The sequence below is a fragment of the Delphinus delphis genome, chromosome X (genome assembly GCF_949987515.2).
Source record: "Delphinus delphis chromosome X, mDelDel1.2, whole genome shotgun sequence".
Classification (NCBI taxonomy): Eukaryota; Metazoa; Chordata; class Mammalia; order Artiodactyla; family Delphinidae; genus Delphinus; species Delphinus delphis.
The window spans coordinates 124,313,218-124,329,917 of record NC_082704.1 but is presented as its reverse complement, the minus strand read 5'-3'; the positions used below and the strand labels follow the sequence as shown (position 1 = coordinate 124,329,917).

The window sequence follows — 16,700 nt, the reverse complement described above, 5'->3', positions numbered from 1 at the left end:
AAATTTAAGGGCCAGCACTGAGGACACCACACTCAACTGTCTTTGTCCAGATAGTTGATGAGGAGATACTCAACGAAAACTCTAGAATTCATAAAATGAAAAGCCGGTCTGTTCTGGAAAAGTGATGAACTTTCCAAAAGCTTATCAAAAGAAGCATGCAGGGTTTCCCTGGTGGCGCAGTGGTTGAGAGTCCGCCTGCCGATGCAGGGGACACGGGTTCGTGCCCCGGTCCGGGAAGATCCCACATGCCGCGGACCGGCTGGGCCCGTGAGTCATGGCCGCTGGGCCTGGGCGTCCGGAGCCTGTGCTCCGCAACGGGAGAGGCCACAGCAGTGAGAGGCCCGCGTACCACAAAAAAAAAAAAAAAAAAAAGAAGCACGCAAACCAGGAGTCTGCTTCGAGACAGAATAGGATGATAGCTAATAACAGCAACATTTTCTGGGCAAAGGAAACACTGCTGGGTTTCTGCTCCGGTGGGGTAAGCCCCGTGGCTGTCCTCACCAGGAACACGCCCCCGCCAGAAAAGGGAATTTCTCCTGGAGACTCTGACACAGGCAGTTTCGCCAGAGAGACAGCCAAATTCCACATTCCCTTTCATGAACTGCATTTTCATTTCATGTTTTAATTACTGGAAGTGAGAAGATTCCTCCTCTTACAAAGGATTTTGTAAAAGTGTATACGCATAATGTCTCCTGCGAAAAAGGCACATACTTAAGCTTACCGTTATGACACAGAAGTCTGGCTTCCCAATGACTGTTTTTTTAATCCTTGAGACTGCAGCAATCAAATGAAATATGCAATACCCCTCTATCTATTTCTAGATACCTCTGACAAAATTTAACCTTTAAGAAGCACACTGCTTTTTTATGACTTTACATCGTGGAGACCATCGGCAGTGACTTTATCTTACACGCTTCCGTCTTGTGCTTTAAGGAAAAAAGACTCCACAAGAAAGGACGTATCCACGCTTTGATGATGAAAGGGGTAGAAACAAATCCTTTGAGGACACGTTTAAGGAGAACATTTATTTCACAAATAAAGGAAAAGACAACGTGAAATAAGATCATTGTAACAACGCGTGGAGCAGAATTAAGATACAAACTCCACCAAGGTAGAAACTAGCAAAGCCTGGTTAAATGTGCAAAGGGAGTCCTGTACATAAGAACCGTATTTCCTGTGTTCTGTTGAAAATTAGGGAACTGAACCAGTTTTTAACCTGACGAGAAATCACCTTTTCTTTTCTTCCTGTTTCAGAGATTCAGAAATAGTACTGGTTCCCTAAAAATGACTGAGTTCATGCTTTGAAGGGTCTGCTCTAAACAGGATGAGCTCTGGGGGGAGGGATAAATGGGGAGACTGGGATTGACACATACACACTACTATATATATAATAGATAAATACTAAAGTCCTACTGTAGAGCACAGGGAACTCTACTCAGTACTCTGTAATGGCCTATATGGGAAAAGAATCTGAAAAAGATATATGTATATGTATAACAGATTCACTCTGCTGTACACCTGAAACTAACAACACTGTAAATCAACTGTACTCCCATAAAAATTTCAAACAATAGGGGCTTCCCTGGTGGCGCAGTGGTTGAGAGTCCGCCTGCCGATGCAGGGGACGCGGGTTCGTGCCCCGGTCCGGGAAGATCCCACGTGCCGCGGAGCGGCTGGGCCCGTGAGCCATGGCCGCTGAGCCTGCGCGTCCGGAGCCTGTGCTCCGCAACGGGAGAGGCCACAGCAGTGAGAGGTCCTCATACCGCAAAAAAAAAAAAAAAAAAAAAAAAATTCAAACAATAAATCAATAAATAGGATGATGCCGTCCACACAGCAAGGGAGGGGCACTTATTTGAATATGCAAACAATTCTTAAACACACACACACATTTTCCATTCTGGGTCACGCTGGGGATGAAACAGTTCTGAACAGGAGGTACCACGGCTGTGGGGATGGATTCGGGGGTCTGAGATGTCAAGGCCTGTCTTTCACATCTGTGGGCCTAATCCAGCAATGAAAGACATCAGCTTCATCCTTCTAATTCATTCTTTACCCAAAGATCCCAGGGTGGCCTCCCGGGTGTTACCTTCTTACAAGGGACCCAGAATCAAAGCTCAGATTTCGTGCAGAAAGTCTTTCAGTTGCCTCCACTCTTACCCAAAGAAGGCCCACTCGGGAGATTCTGTAAAGCCAGGTCTTGGTTTTAACTTCGTCCTGTGTTTACGGAGGATGTTATCACTGGGGGTCCCGGAGGAGGACTCAGGGGGACTCCCCTCTGTGGACTATTCTACAACTTCTCCTGCGTCTTCAGCTGCTGAATGAATCGTCTTCAACTAGTTCATCATAAAAAGTTCTTGTAAAAAATCGCGTCTGTCGTACACCCTGGAGGACCCTATGCCCCACGAGACCATCTTCAAGAAGCCCTGTGTCCGAAATCCATAGATTCCAGGTTCGACCAGAGACACTTCGCTAAAGGCATCGGTCGAGAAGGACCGACTGTACCAGCTCACCTGCCTTCTTTTTCTTAACCTGACTGTATCCCCCCCACCTGTCAAAAACAGGAAGGAACGGATACACAGATACGTGGACAGATAGAAAGAATGGAGAGATGGATGAAGGAGAGACAGATGACAGATAGATACGGGCTTTGTAAGCCTATTTCCAAGAGAGGAGACAAAACCTCATCACAGTCCACCTGACGATTACCTGTAATCTCCACCTTCATTTAGTGACAGCCGACGCAACCTTAGGACAGTCCAAACCACTCTATCAAACCTTAAAGCACAGAGAGCTGGGAAGAGGATTAAATACACCCGTCACCCAGCTTCTGACGTCAAGAAACCTCACTCCCGAAGACTCCTGGGATCCGGACGCCAACTAATTTCAACTCACTTCCCACAGCCGTCTGATACAGAGAAACCTTTTTTTGTTTAATATTTATTTTACTTATTTTATTTTTGGCTGCGTCGGGTCTTAGTTGCGGCATGCGGCGGGCTCCTTCGCTGCGGCGTGCGGGCCTCTCTCTAGTTGTGATGCGAGGGCTCAGTAGTTGTGGCGCGCGGGCTTAGTTACTCCGCGGCATGGGGGATCTTAGTTCCCCAACCAGGATCGAACCCACGTCCCGTGCACTGGAAGGCGGATTCTTAACCACTGGACCACCAGGGAAGTCCAGAGAAAGCTATTTTTTTTAATGGAACTATAGGTAATTTACAATGTTGTGTTAGTTTCAGTTTACAGCAAGTGATTCAGTTCTTTATATATATATATATATATATTCTTTTTCAGATTCTTTTCCATTATACGTTATTACAAGATATTGAGTACAGTTCCCTGTGCTCTACAGTAGGTCCTTGTTGTTTATCTATTTCATATATAGTAGTGTGTACCTGTTCATCCCAAACTCCTAATTTATCTCTCCCTCCCAGGACCCACTATCCCCTCTGGTAACCAGAAGTTTGTTAGAGGTAAAGCTTTTTCAGGGGAGCATCTCAGGATCACAAAGAGACCAACTGCAAGAGTTCTCAGTACGTATCCACCCCATCCTGAAACAGTCTGCACCCGCCCCTTGTATATAGAGCATAATCATACCTGTTTATACTGGCAGGAAGGGAGCTGAACCAGAGCTCAGAAAGAGGTGACCCAACCATCTCTAAAGACCTGCCTTACCGGCCATCCCATCCCCTGCACCCTCCACCTCTCTGTAACCCGCGATCTCTCTTGAAGTTACGATGCTCAGTGTGCCTGGCACTGGTGTATCCCAGATACTAACAAAACAGAACCAGGCATGGCCAAGGGGACAGAGAGTGTGGGTGGAGGAGACCCAACCTGCCCTGAAATGCAGGAGAAAAGACAGCCGACAGGCCAGTGCGGGGGGGTGGGTAAAAATGCCACAGGAGCAGCGCTTCCAAGAAAGCACGGCATCTCTTCCCTGTGGCGCTGGGAAAGAGGATGCGGCGGAAAAGGCGCTTCAACCCAGGTCCCCTCAGCGGGAGCAGAATCCCCACACCCTGTGTGTCACCTGCTGGGCCAGGGGGTTGAGCTCTGCGTTGGGTTTCGAGGGAACACTCTTCTTCCTCACACTTCTATATGGTCGAGGTAGGTTAAGGTACAGAGGCTAACACAGGATGTATATAATATTAAGGGCTGCAACTGGGAGACTTCTGAGTGACCCAGCGACCCTCAAGGGGCTACAGAGGGGTGTGGACCACGCTTCAGAGCCGAGGCTGCCTGAGGATCACACACCCCCGGCCTCGTCGTACTGTGGCCTCTGATGCAGCCATTCTGCAAGATGGGGGCCGGACAGAGGGTGACATACCCCCAATGCGCTAGCATGCCCAGACGTGGGAAGAATTCAGCGGACCCGGAGGTGAGCCTGGGACACGGCAGGCAGCCTCAGCCTCAGCAGCGTCACCTGGCCACCTGGGGGGATCCGGGGGTCCCTTCCAACTCCCTTCCACCACCCGTGCACCCCAAGTGTCATCAGCAGTCACCCCCTTTGCCTGGAACCCCGCCTGCAAGGTGTCAGGAATCACTTGTCTCCTCCACCCAACGGGAGCAAAGGTTTTATCTCCTCAACTGTTTAGACAAGTGAAATTAGTTTGCAGATGTTTAAACCAATTGAAAAAAGGATCTATAATTTCTAAGGAGGCTGAAAGAAGGCAGTATATGAAGAAAACGTCAGTCCACTCTTGATAGTGATATGTGCTCCTCTATGTTGAAAAGACTTTTTTTAAAAAAATAAATAAATTTATTTATTTATGGCCGCGTTGGGTCTTCGTTGCTGCGCGCGGACTTTGTCTAGTTGCGGCGAGTGGGGACTGTGCTTAGTTGCGATGCGCGGGCTTCTCACTGAGGGGCTTCTTTTGTTGCGGAGCACGGGCTCTAGCCACACGGGCTTCAGTAGTTGTGGCCTGCGGGCTCAGTAGTTGCGGCTCACAGGCTCTAGAGCGCAGGCTCAGTAGTTGCGGCGCACGGGCTTAGTTGCTCCGCGGCATGTGGGATCTTCCCGGATCAGGGCTCGAACCCGCGTCCCCCTGCACTGGCAGGTGGACTCCCAACCACTGCACCACCAGGGAAGTCCCTGAAAGGGGCTTCTGCAGAAAGATACAAGATACTAAGCTGGGTACCTGGAGTTGGCTAGGGGATGTGGTGATGGAGGCAGATGGGGGCCAAAAACAGGGATGCATTTCCATGTATAATTTTCATTTTTTAAATCTGGGAGCTGTAGAAATGTTTCAGGTACATGATAGTTAAATCTATGTTCAATTGATCAATTCAATAAACATACATTATATAATTATTGCAAGATAATTACTACACCATAATGAAAGAATGTATCATTGTAAAACCCAGTTCTTTTCTTTGAGGTTTCCCCCCTTTAAGGTAACATCAGAAAAGCTTATAAACTACAATGCATGACATCATGTGTCCCAAGCCTGCAGTTCTCCTTTTCAAAGTTGGCTTTTGGAAATTACGGCTGCAAACTAGTACAAACTTCTGTTTTACAGGCGAAAAAAAAAAACCTTTAGAAGGTGTTTATTAAAGAATGTGTGCTAACTCAGATTAAAATTAGAACTGTGGAACTGTACACTTTGAAAGGGTGAATTTTACGGTTTGTGAATTATCTCTTAATAAGCAAAATTTACCCCCAAAAATGTGTGCTTTGGATAAAGCTCTGAGGATTTTTTCTTTTTAAACTTGGAACCTTCAAAGATCAGCTGATTAAACTGGACACAATTCAGCTGAGCCCTGGGTGGGAGGGGTTAGAGTTGTGAGTTCACTAGTCTAGACAGATTTAAAAAAAACAAAAACAATCAGTTCTCTCAAAATGTTGCTGGGTCAAGCCACATTCCCTTTCACAGAGCCCTCCTGCAGAACAGATATTTCAGACACACAATTCTTCTATTTACAGATTAATTACTAAGCTACACTCTCTCTTAAGAAAGATACAAAGTGTATAATCACGCAAGAAAAAAGAAACACAGGAAGTCCCTCACACCAACCCCAACGCTAAGGAATGTAACACAAGGAAACGCCTGGAATCCCTGGCCCTGCACTGGGCTCCCCAGGAGCAGATGTGAGGGACCTGGAACCGCGCTGGGTGACTCTTCACCCAGGAGCACAAAGGCTGGCCTTTGTATTCTGACAACACCATCCGGGCAGGTTAAAAGTCACAGCCTGGTACTGCATTCAGGGTGGGACGTGATGATGTCATAGCACCCCGCAAAGTTACGAACAATGCCCCTCAGCGTAACTGACACTCTGGGTTAGATAATTCGGGGGTTGGGGGGGAGGGCGTGTGCTGGGCACTGTGGGCTGTGGAGCACGATCCCTGGTCTCCACCCGCCACATGTCAGGAGACACCCCCCCCGCATGTGTGACACCCCAAATGCCTCCAGACATTGTCAAGTGTCCCCCCGAGGAGCAGAATCCCCTTGGTTGAAGACCACTGGTATAGACAGATGGATGACAGATGGACGACAGATAGAAGATAGATAACAGGTAGGTGGTAGATGATAAGTAAGAGTGATGACAGATGACAGCTAGATAGAAAAAGGTAATAAATGGATGGATGGATGGATACATGGATAGAAAGATACAGAAGACAGATGATAAATGGATGGGTGATATAGGAATAGATAGATACATACATACATAATAGAGAAATACAGAGATGGTAGATAGATGATAGAGAAATAGAGACAGACAGTAGATGGATAAATAGATAATAGGTAGAGTGGTAAATGACAGATGGATAGATAGATATGGATAGATGAAAGATTTATAGTTTTGATAGATGGTGCATAGATATAATAATGATAGGTGGATGGATAGATGATTGATAGACAGACAGACAGACAGACAGGGTCTCTCATGTCAACGCAGAGTTTCTCTGCCTCACCACTACTGACACTGGGGCTGGATGAATCTCAGATGCGGGGCGTGCTGGGCCCAGCTTCCCTGGTCTCCATCCCCCCAGGTGTAACCATCAATAATGTCTCCAGACTCTGCCAAGTGTCCACTGGGGGCAGCATTGCCCCCCGTTCAGAAGCACCAACTTGGAGCAAGACAGCCCAGTCGAACTTTCTGTGGTGACAGAAACAGTCTACGTCCGTGCCGTCCAACCCGTGGCCACAAGCTCACAGCGGCTCCAGAGACTGGGCGACTGGCTTTGATCGTCTTTCACGTGGCCAGCAGCTGTCATACTGGACAGCCTTCAAGGTGCCGCAACTCAGCTCACGCTCAATTCCTGCGTCAAGTGTCAACTTGCCCCTCTGGAAATGTAGAGAATGCTGTACCTCTGACAACAGATGGTTTGTGTGGCCCACGCTGTGAAGACCACCTAGCTCTCTAAGCAAAAACGGGGTCCGGGACTTCCCTGGTGGTGCAGTGCTTAAGACTCCGCACTCCCAGTGCAGGGGGCCCAGGTTCGATATCTGGTCAGGGAACTAGATGCCACGTGCATGCCACAACTAAGAGTTCGCACGCTGCAACCAAGGAGCCCGCGAGCCGCAACTAAGACCCAGTGCAACCAGATAAATAAGTATTAAAAAAAAACTACTGAAATATTGCTGTGTGTTGGACGCTCTGCACGATTCAGAAACAGCCACAATCCACACAACGCTGTTCCCTGATATCTTAGTTTTGTTACCATCGTGCGGGAAAGGCTGACAGTAAACGTTAATGACAACAGCCATCCTGACTCTGATGCGCTCATCTGTGTTTCAGGGGCTTCTAAGGCTGCAGGACTTCAGGACACAGGTGTGCTGAGGTACATACGGATGGACCTCACCTTGGGGTGAAGGTCGGGACAGACGTTCGTTTCTGAGGAAGGGAAGTTTCCAGTGGAAATTGGAGGGTGGGGCGGACTGGAAAGTAGAGGCTCACTGAAGTTAAGGACGGGTGGGACTTCCCTGGTGGCACAGAGGCTAAGAATCTGCCTACCAATGCAGGGGACACAGGTTCGAGCCCTGGTCCGGGAAGATCCCACATGCCGCGGAGCAACTAAGCCCGTGCTCGACAACTACTGAGCCTGTGCTCTAGAGCCTGCGAGCCACAACTACTGAGCCCATGTACCACAACTACTGAGCCCACGTGCCACAACTAGAGCCCACGTGCCACAACTACTGAAGCCCTTGCGCCTAGAGTCCGTGCTCCGCAACAAGAGAAGCCACCGCAATGAGAAGCCTGCGTACCGCAAGGAAGAGTAGCCCCCACTCGCCGCAACTAGAGAAAGCCCGCACGCAGCAACGAAGACCCAATGCAGCCAAAAAACTAAACTAAAATAAAATAATTAAAAATTAAAAAAAAAGGAAATTAAGGATAGCAAAGGCCACAGAGACAATGGAGATTTGTGAGGATGGAGGAAACAGGGCAAGAGAAGGCAGGGATTCTGAAATCCTTCCACTGTGTTCTTTAGGCAACAGATTACAGGAACTCACACGGCGGGCAGGGGGAAGTGACTGACTCCTCTGAGTTCGGCGTGCTTTCCGTTTTGTTTCAGAGATTTCCCTGCGGTTGCAGAAGCCAGTAGGAAGGACGAAAGACTAGTGTGGAGCGAAAGAACAGATCCTGCATGAGGCTGGAGGGGATGGGCTGGGAGAGGGAGGGAGGAGATGCCCACAGGGTAGCACTGAGGCATCTGAGAAGGTCGTGATTTAAAACTTGAAAAAAGAGCCTGTACTTTTATGAAGATGTATTTTATATAACTTAACAACGCTAAAATACAGTAAGATCTTTTGAGAATGTTATTGTAGTATATGTTATTGTTTGCACAGACTTTTATGCATAATTCACTCTAAAAGTATACAGTGTATGCTCTAAGAAAGAAAGAAAAAAAAAAGACAGGAAACCCTGGCAGGTGTCCAAAGGGCCCACTGAGTTGTTCTGTTTTGGGGAGGGTGGTGACAAGTTCCATGTTGGACCCTGCGGATGTCTGGAGGAGCAGGGATGTACTTACTGGGTTCAATCGAGCCCCCAAAGATTCATGTCCACCCAGAACCTTAGGATGGGACGTTATTTGGAAACAGGGTCTCTGCAGATGTGATGAAGTGAAGAGTCTGAGATGAGGTCCTCCTGGAGGAGGGTGGCCCTACATCTAATGACAGGGTCCTTCTAAGACACAGAAGAGGAGAGACACAAACACAGAGGAGAAGCCCTGTGAAGCTGGAAGGCAGAGACGGGAGGGACGCGGCCACAAGTCCAGGGACGCCTGGAGCCCCCAGAAGCTGGAAGAGGCAGGAAGGACCCTCCCCCGGAGCCTCTGGAGGGACCACGGCCCTGGGACACCTTGACCTCACACGTCTGGTCTCCAGGACTGGGGGAGGATGGATTCCTGTTTCTGTAGGTCACCTGGTTTGTAACGATTTGTAACAAGAGCCCCGGGAAATTAATATAAGGGGCCCCCTGGATGTCGGGGAGAGAGAGACAAACCCACCCAACAGGGTCTGCCTTGGAGACCACCCTGCAGCTCGCAAGAGCAAGGTGCAGGTGACGGCTGTGCCTTTGGCCACCAGCTCCAGGATGATAACTACAGTCACAAGCATGGATCAGATCACCCTTTGGACTTTAGAAAATTCTCCTTTGTAATACCCAGCCATCCTGTTGGAAACTCTTCTGTTTCTCTCTTATTGGAACTTCCCTATTATTGTTGATGGATACAGTATCTTGTCAAACTTCTCTGAAAATGACTCAAAGTGAGACTTTTAACAAAATTCCTTACGTTCCCTTGTTTTCACCTTCTCTTAGGTTCCCTGAATTATTGGCTTTCTCTGGGATCTCAAGTCTTCTGCTATCTTGATGTCTCAGACTGTGTAAACCTATCCAACAAGGAGAGTTTGGTGGCTGTTTCCTGTTAAGAATGAGGGCCTTCAGAGGAAACTCAAGTTTCCACGTGTGAGTGAGGCTGGGACCCTCGGCATGAGAGCATTAGGAGAACGTTACCCTTAGAGGGCAACCACTGCCTTCCGTCTCTTTACTGAATAAACTGTTCCAACAGCGCTGATGGTTTTCTGGGCACCGTGCTCATCACAGGAGCTGTAGAGTTCTCCAGGGATCCCTGAGCTTCCTTACTCAAGCCTTACTTTTTTTTTTTTTTGGCCCCGCCGTGTGGCTTGCGGGGATCCCCGTTCCGCAACCAGGGATCGAACCCGGGCCCTCGGCAGTGAGAGCACCGAGTCCTAACCCCTGGGCCGCCCGGGAAGGCCCACTCAATGCTCACTCTTGTCACAGCTCGTCTGGGGTCTGGCGTGTTCCGCCCTCCCCATGCTGCTTCGTCCACACTGTCGTACACGCTGGCATGTGCTCTGGGCTGCCCCGAAGTCTGATGCAACTTCTAACCTGTGCGTGACACCTGCAGCTCCTTCGTGACGACTGTCTGTACCTACGTTATTCCTGTGTTCCTGAAAATAAACTGTATTATCAGTTTAATGGAAACTTGGGAGAGGGAGACTATGGGGTGTGTGTGTGTGTGTGTGTGTGTGTGTGTGTGTGTGTGTGTGTGTGTGTGTGTGTGTGTGTGTGTGTGTGTGCGCGCGCGTGTGCGCACGTACCAGCAAGCAGGTGGCATCTGTGTGCAGTCAGGTTGCCACACGACATCAGACGTCTCTGCACTACTGATACTATGTATACGATAAACAACTAATGCGAAGCTACTGTGTAGCACAGGGAACTCTACTCAGTGCTCTGGGGTGACCTAAACAGGAAGGAAATCCAAAAAAGAGGGGATAAATGGATACGTAGAGCCGATTCACTTTGCTGTACAGCAGAAACTAACGCAACACTGTAAAGCAACTATACTGCAATAAAAATTAATTAATAAAAAAGTCTCTGATGATATTTACAATGGAGAGAGGCCGGAAATAAATTACACACACACACACACACACACACACACAGGCAGACCTCAGAGACACAAGTTGGGTTCCAGACCAACTCAATAAATCAAATATGGCAATAAATCGAGTCACAGGAATTTTTCTGGTTTTCCAGGGCGTATAAAAGTGATCTTTCCCAGTTGACAGACTCCCCTGTAGTCTGTTAAGTGTGCAATAGCATTCTGTCTAAAAAAACAATGTACAGACCTTCGTTTTACAATAGCTTCTTGCTAAAAACTGCAAACCATCCTCCGAGCCTTCAGGGACTCGTTGCAGTAACATCCAAGTTCCCTGGTCACAGATACCACGACACATATCATCACAATGAAAACGTTTGAAATATGGCGAGAACGACCACAATGTGACCCAGAGACACAAAGGGAGCAAGTGCTGTTGGAAAAGTGGCACCAACAGGCTTGCTCGAGGCGGGGCTGCTACACCGTCAATTTGTAAAAAAACGCGGCATCTGCGAAGTGCGATAAAGTGAACTATGCCTGTGTGTAAATATATTTAAAACTGTAACTTTCGCTACATCTTCTCAAGGAAGATGTAGCTTGTCTTCTGCTGACAAACTCCATCTTCCCATCAGTGAAGGTGTTTTGCCCATTTGAAAGTGTTTTGTTATGAAATCCTCAAGTAACCACAAGAATATGGTTCATATAGAAACAGAAGAGATGCTATAAGGGGTCCGTGTGGAACGTGCAACCACAGATGTTTAGAAAATGGCATCTGGTATTCAATCACTTTTGGAAAATACACGTATGCCTCTGGACATTCACTTATACTAGGGAAAGGAGGTCTTTTTGACGTATCATTTATCCCAGGTATCGTAATGAATCAGGGGACAGCCGAGAATTTTATTAAAGAGCTGTTTCCATTGGTATCCCTAACAGTGTCTGAGAAATCACTTAAAAACGATCCTGAGGTAGTGGCACCCCAGAAGGAAGGAATTCTGACGTCTGATTTTGTTGACCTATACGACTGCTGAGATTCTTAGGTGTGTAAGCTGTGCTGTCCAATGAGGTAGTCACCAGACACATGTGGCTTATTTAAAGTCCAATGAAGTGAGGTGGAGTCAAATAAGGAAGTTGATGATGACCCAGCAATCCCACTCCTGGGCATATATCCAGACAAAACTGTAATCCGGAAAGACATATGCACCCCTATGTTCATAGCAGCACTGTTCACAACAGCCAAGACATAGAAGCCTAAATGCCCATCGACAGAGAAATAGATAAAGAAGATGTGGTGCATATATACAATGGAATATTACTCAGCCATGAAAAAGAATGAAATAATGCCACTGGCAGCAACAATGGATGGACCTAGAGATTATCATACTAAGTGGGGTAACTCAGAAAGAGAAAGACAAATATCATATGACGTCACTTATATGTGAAATCTAAAATACAACACAGATGAACTTATTTACAAAACAGAAATAGGCTCACAGACATAGAAAACAGACCTGTGGTTGCCAAGGGGGAGGGGAGGTGGGGGAGGGATGGAGTGGGAGCTTGGGATTAGCGGATGCAAACTATTATGTGTAGGATGGATAGATAACAAGGTCCTGCTGTGGAGCACAGGGAACTCTATTCAATATCCTGTGACAAACCATCATGGAAAAGAATGTTACACGTGTATCACCGAATCACTTTGCTTTGCTGTACACCTGAAACGAACACAATACTGTACACCAACTATACTTCAATAAAATAAATTTTAAAAAAAGAAGCTGGTACCTCAGCTGGTCACCATAGCAACATAGATTGTAGGACATGGTCCTCACGGCACCCAGTTCTCTTGGACCGCGCTGCTCTATAGAATCCAAGAACAGGAGAAGTTTGCCGTGAGAGAATCCAGGAGAGGCAGACGACTCAAGAACGAGGCACGCGAACTTGCTGAACTGGTCCTGCGGCGTCTCCTCGGGAGCCTGGCTCATTTGCGTGACAGCGCTGAGGCCGCCATGCTGCTCCCAAACTACTGAGAATCATCCTTATTTCATGATGGGGGAGGGTCAGGGTTTAGCCCTAGACTTATTCTTGGTAACGGAAAACTGTACTGAAGTTGCATAATAGTCTTTACAATGTTTAGACCGTTCACGTGATGGTTAATGGAAAGCATGGATCCTGCTGAAATATCCCCCAGCTGAGCAACCGCTGGGTTCCCGGAGCACAAGAAGCTTTCTTCTTCTAAAGCCCCGACCCCGATCCTCGTCTCTTCTCTCTGTTGCTGATCACATCCCTGAGAGGTGACCCTTCCATTCTTCCAACTGACCTCAGGCTCTGAACTCTCGCCAGCGTAACTGACAGCCAGCAACACATCCATTCTTCCAGTGTCTGGCTGGACAAATCTTCTGGGGTCCCTACTGTGCCCCAGGGTACAGAGTGATGCACACACTGTGTGGTAGACACAGACCCAGGGCACCTGCAAGCCCGTCAATGTCCACTTCAGAGCCCCCCACGCTCCAAGCAGCACCTCTCAGACTCTCTGATCTCAGGATTTCTGGATGCGCTAGAAACCTATCGAGATCCCTGAGGAGCGTCTGTTGGTGTGGGGCTTGGGGGTGCCTCTCGATAGCAGCCACAGTAACAAGTAAAACAAAAATACAGAAAACGCAAGAGCCCTCCAGGATGCATTTCACCGGTGGTCAAAGAGGCAACCATGATCCCACGTCAGGCGGCCACTGGAAACGCCACCCAACACTCATGCGAGAAGGAGAGAGGAAAAAAAAGCAAATAATGCTTTCGTATTCTTACGAAAGTCATAGTGACCTCAGAGTCCCACAAGGAACTCCCATGGGCCCCAGGACCCCACTTGGAGAACCACTTGCATCTCAGCTATGGACCGACCGTAGCAACCCATCGCGTAACCGACGCGGTCTTTCAAGAGGCATTTCATTCTGCCTCTTAAATAGACTATTTCGCAAGAGCCAGCATTTTCCAAACTGGATAAAGAAATATTTTTACAGTCTTTTTAGTTTAGGCTCTGCAAAGCAGACACATTTTGAGTTGAGTCTGTTAGGTATTACAATCCGCCCTTTTCATTCTCATTTAGTGTCTATTTTGTGATCATTTAAGAGCTCACGGCACTAAATACGGGCATTCTGAAAACCTGAACAAACGACACATAATCAAATATAACTGTCTCCCCATTCAAAGTCTTTCTGATGATTCCTACTTCAAACCACAACCTTCTCCCCAAGATCAAAGGTGTCATTTGGGAATGTGACAAAGACCTACCTTCCCTCAACCGTCTTCCTCCAGGACTTCCTACCTGCCAAGGATATCCAATTCCCACAGCATAACCCTCATTCCCCAAAGACTAAGGACGGAGACCAGGGGGTCTGGGAGGGAGCGACCTAAGGGTCCCCAGGAGTCATCTTAAAAGTCCCCCGTGGCCCCAGGTTGGGGTGAACGTCCACCCTTCATCTTTGCACGACACAGGCGAACCACGTCCCGGGAAAGCACATGGAATCCAAACATCTACTAAGAAGACAGAAGTGAGTGTCTCCCAATGCCCGTGCCTGAGCCTTGCCCAGCTGGAGCCAGAGAACATGTTCATAACCCCAAGTACACTGCTCTACAAACCCGGGCACGGCCAGTCCATGCAGAGTCAGGACAGCCAGAGACCTGTTTCATGCCAGCCACTCGGGAAGTCAAGTTTAATGCTGGCAACAAATAAAATCGATAGAAAGACAATGTCTCCAATTCCTCCAGAGCCTTGACAAAAGCTGCTCACTCCATCTCGATGGCCCCCCTGCAAATCTGTGGTCTTTCAGGAATCCACATGCAAGACTCCTGCTATCTGTGCTACTGAGCGATTCCTGGGCTGGGCTGGCGTCCTCATTTTAGACTAACCCTGCCTTCTACTTTCCTATCCCTGTGTGATGTCTGTCACGATTCATTACTCTTTTCTAGGCTGCAAAAGAAGCAGCGTGGACCCTGGACCGCAAAGGAAGCAGCCTGGAACCTGGACCGTCAGAGGTTGCACTGTTTCCAGAACAAAAACATTCTGAAGGGACAATTCAGAAACCACCTTCTGGCGCAGACTCGGGACTGTCTACCTAGGAACGACCTGCCCTGCTGACTTGACAGGAAGGCTAGGCAGCGGGCCTGGCAACAGGAGATGGCTTTTCCCATCCAAAGAGGTGGCCGGTCTCAGGTTTCATCAGAGTATTTGGCAACGTCCGGAGAACTGGAGTGTTTTCAACAGCCAGAAGGGTTCTCACCCCCTCAGCCAAAAACCTTCCAGTGTACGTGGGTGTGTGCACACCTGTGTATGCAGTCATGCAGGGAGAAACAGCAGCACGGAAAGTCACTGGACAACTAAAGAAAGAAGTCGGTTTCCCCTTTTACAAAGGTAGAAGACCTCCCGCCGATAGCCCAGGAGGTGAAGAACCCGGTCCACACCCCCACCCCCCACCCTTCCCACGGACGGTTTTGCCAATGGCATCCCCAGTTCTAGACGGGGATTGTAAAGCTGACGTCTAAAGCTGACGGCGCCCTCGTTTTACTTTTGCTTTTAAGGAAGCCGAGCGGCTGTCCTGAAATGCACTGCGCTCAGAAACAGGCTGGAGCAGGTGGCCGCCGACTCGCTGTTCTCCCTGCTTATTTCTGTGGCTGGTTCTCCCCAGGGAAGCAGCTGCGGGTTTTCATTTGTGGAGGGGGAACTGTCACGAAAGCAGCAGCAGCTGGGAGAGGGAAACAGACCTGCAAGAGGGTCCACCAGCCACAGTGCATAGAACACAAGACTCCCCCAACGACCAAGGTGCCCTGGGAGGGTGGGAAAAGATGACGCAGGCTTAGCGGTTCTCCTGGGTCACGATTCCCTTTCTTCCATGGCCCTCTGGGAGGCTCAGAGGAGTAGCCCAGAATCTCAATCAAAATACAACATGTTACTACCAGGAAAAGTAAATAAAGACCCAAAAAAGAAAGAAAGAAAGAAAGAAAAAGCCTACCCAAAGAAGAGTAACAAAAACCAAAAGCAAGCAGAAATAAAGACCTAACCGGCGTCTCTGTGTTAGGTCTTTACTGACTTTACAAGCAGAAAACAATGAACTTGAAAACAAAAGAGACTTCCCTGGTGGTCCAGTGGCTAAGACTCCACGCTTCCACTGCAGGGGGCACGGATCTGATCCCTGGTCAAGGAACCAGATGCCCCGTGCCACGACTAAGACGCAGTGCAGTGAAATAAATAATAATAATAAAAGAAAACAAGAAATCAATAGAGAAAAAATAATGGAGACAACGAGAAGCTGCGGCTTTGACCCAAATCAATACAACGGATACCTCAGAACCTGTTACCAAAAGAACGCGCTAACTCATCTTTCGGAGGATCAACGAAATGAACGTCTTCATGAGTAAAATCACTGCCAACCATGACTATATTCAAGGAGCCAATACTCTGACTCACTGGTGTTTGGTTTTTTTCTGGGTAAATGTTTTTTTCCCCTACGGTGTGAGGATAAATGGAAACTAGCACCCAGGCAGAATTTCCACAAGAGGAAACTCTAGATAGCTGGCCTTCTGGGTGCCCGTTCGATTTAGGGGGGCGGGGGGGGAACCCTCCAAGCGAGAGTTTTCAATCTGTGCTGAATGTTTTTGGAATTGTCCGCAAACACCAGCTGGCTAACTACCCACCTCTCCTCGCTCCCTGCTAGCCGTCCCCCCCAGACTGCACACACCCAGGCACAAGCAGGCGTGGGCACACGAGCCCTGCTTCTGTCTGCCCCTGCAACCTCAGACGCCAGGTGCCCTCGGCGTTACAAAGGCCGTCCTGTGAGCAGCGGAGCCCTGCCCGCCACACCCAGCCCTCAGATCTGCC

General features: G+C 48.4%; 1 protein-coding gene across 2 annotated transcripts in view; it reads right to left on the bottom strand.

The window, feature by feature from the left end:
• PRKX (protein kinase cAMP-dependent X-linked catalytic subunit) overlaps window positions 1–16,700 on the bottom strand; it is an 84,624-nt gene that overhangs the window by 57,108 nt on the left and 10,816 nt on the right. The gene's annotated exons all lie outside the window — the stretch shown is intronic.